Source organism: Xenopus laevis, chromosome 3L (assembly GCF_017654675.1).
Source record: "Xenopus laevis strain J_2021 chromosome 3L, Xenopus_laevis_v10.1, whole genome shotgun sequence".
Lineage (NCBI taxonomy): Eukaryota > Metazoa > Chordata > Amphibia > Anura > Pipidae > Xenopus > Xenopus laevis.
Window position 1 is genome coordinate 18,672,920 of NC_054375.1, and position 3,032 is coordinate 18,675,951.

Consider the following 3,032-nt stretch of genomic DNA (forward strand, 5'->3'; position numbering starts at 1 on the left):
AACAGCTGTGATGTCTCAGCTCTGCCCCACACCACACTGGAATCATGTGTTTTGTTAAGCATTTTTTTCCCAGTGCCAAGTATGTGGGAACGAGGCCAAACAGAGATACAATTATACGTATATATATATATATATATATATATATATATATATATATATATATATATATATATATATATATATATATATATATATATATATATATATATATATATATATATATATATATATATATATCTGTATATGGGTCAGCATATGCTCCTGGGTATTAGATAAAATTTGTCTTTAGTAGGATAAGATATTTCTCTTTTTATGAACTGGTGCAGACACTCCATAAGGTACATTGCAACTTAACCCTTGATTAAGTGTAGTTTACAGCACTGAGGCTGTAAACTACAATCCTCAGCATCCTCAGCTCCATAAGTTAGATTGCAACTTAATCCTTGATTAAGTGTAGTTTACAGCACTGAGGCTACTACAGTCCTTAGCATCCTCAGCTTCATTGAGTGGTTTTTCGAGCAAATGCGTCAGTTCCTCATTATCAATGAAGTTTTGTTTGTAGCCGGTACATATTTATTAATAATAAATATTTTTTGGGGGGGGGGTTGTTAAAATAAAATAAGCAGGAGGTGTAAACATTAGTAATGTGATCAACATTTTGCTGGACAATAAATCACAATATATGCCAACATTTTATCAGTAGTTTCAGGATGCTTTTGGGAACTGTAGTTCAACAACATCAGGCATGTATTCTAAAAGCAGTGTTGCCTTTGAGCTAACTTTTAGTATGATGTAGAGAGTGATATCCTGAGACAATCTGTAGATGGTGTCAGTGACCCCCATAATAAATTTGGAAAGAGTCATAAGGCGAATATTTAAAAAAAATTAATTAAAATAAATAATGAAGACCAACTGAAAAGTTGCTTAGAATTAGCCATTCTATAATATACTAAAATATATAACTTAAACCCCTTTAAACATTTCCAATAGTCTTCTATGTATCTCATATTTAACTACAGACTCCAGTGAGCATCCTTCCTGCCTGTACCATTATCTAACATAGGGAGACAGCTTGCTAGACCAATATTACACTTTAATCAATCATACTGTAATAGTGGGGCTTTCAGGCCACACAATACCAGGGGTGGCAAATAGCTGTCTCTCTTTGGGTGCGTGGTGCTAGAAGAATTCAAGAACCTGCAGCATATTAAAGGGCACCTATCACAGCCAAAATCAAATACATATGAACAATCTGACCAGTACAAGCTAAACACGTTTAATCAAACTACATATATAGTTTTTTGAAAAAACTGCAGGTTACTTTGTCAAATGGGTTCTTTCACGAGGGAGGCCATACTGAGACTATAACAGAGACTCTAATATGCAAATTTCAGGAGCATGCTCAGATTGCTTTGAGTATTCTACCCAGAATGCCTTGTTTAAGTAAACTCCTCCACTAGAAGTATCATGAGATTTCCCTATCTTGTCCCCTGCTGGTAAAATCATTATGCAAATGAAGGGCACACACTAACTTCCAGCAGGTGGCAGCACTACTGTACAGCAGCTAACACACAGGTTTGGCTTGATTTGAAAATAGCTTAAGGGTTGATAAGCAAGCAAGGAATTTCAACTGAGCATGTGTGAGATTTCAGAGCTACAGTTGGCTGGGAAGATATAAGTAGGAGGAGCCAGTGAAATCCAAGATGCCTGCCTCAGCTAGAACTGCAGGGGAGATAGGGGAGAACTTGCAGAAGGTATAGTGAGCTGATCATTTACATTATACAAACAATTCTAACTGTTTTAAAAATCGGATTTCTTGAACTTTCACATAGTGTATTTACCGTATATACCCGAGTATAAGACGAGTTTTTCAGCATCCAAAATGTGCTGAAAAAGTCTACCTCGGCTTATACTCAGGTCAGCGGTACCCGACCGAGTAGCTGAGATTGCAGTCACTTTTAATCATTCCTATACCAACAGTACACTTGGGGAGAGACTGCAATATCCCACAATGCCCTTTGTTGGTTATATGAAAGAATAACAGTGCGCCCTCTGTTGGTTATGTGAAAGAATAACAGTGACTGCAATATCACATAGCGCCATCTGTTGGTTATATGAAAGAATAACAGTGACTGCAATATCACACAGCACCCTCTGTTGGTTATATGAAAGAATAACAGTGACTGTAATATCACACAGCGCCATCTGTTGGTTATATGGAAAAATAACAGTGACTGCAATATCACACAGCGCCATCTGTTGGTTGTATGAAAGAATAACAGTGCGCCCTCTGTTGGTTATATTAAAGAATAACAGTGACTGCAATATCACACAGCACCCTCTGTTGGTTATATGAAAGAATAACAGTGCGCCCTCTGTTGGTTATATGAAAGAATAACAGTGACTGTAATATCACACAGCACCCTCTGTTGGTTATATGAAAGAATAACAGTGACTGCAATATCACACAGCGCCCTCTGTTGGTTATACGAAAGATTAACAGTGATGGCAATATCAAACAGCACCCTCTGCACATGGTAGTGGGACAGTGGAACAATACACACAGTAATCCGTTTGGCAATTCTCTGTCACCATCAACTTTGCAAAGAAGTCCGGTTGATCGCTGGGGGGGTCGCTTTGGCAGAATGTGTGCTGCTGGGAGACAGGGCTGTAGTTGTGTCTAGGCTTATACTAGAGTCAATAAGTTTTCCCAGTTTTCGTAGGTAAAATTAGGTACCTCGGCTTATACTCGGGTCGGCTTATACTCGAGTATATATGGTACTTAGTAAATGATTTTGGTCATGATTGGTGCCCTTTAAGTACAGGGATGGGACCTATTATCTAGAATGCTCGAGACCTGGGGGTTTCGGGATAATGGATCTATCCGTTATTTGGCTGTTCATACCTTAAACAGGACTTAAACTCTGGGGGGGGTAACTAGTCAACCCCAAGAAGCAAACCGAAATCCAACAAGGCAGATGAAAGTATTAACTGCAGCCTTGAGTCAGTAATTACCAGGAATAGTCAGAAGA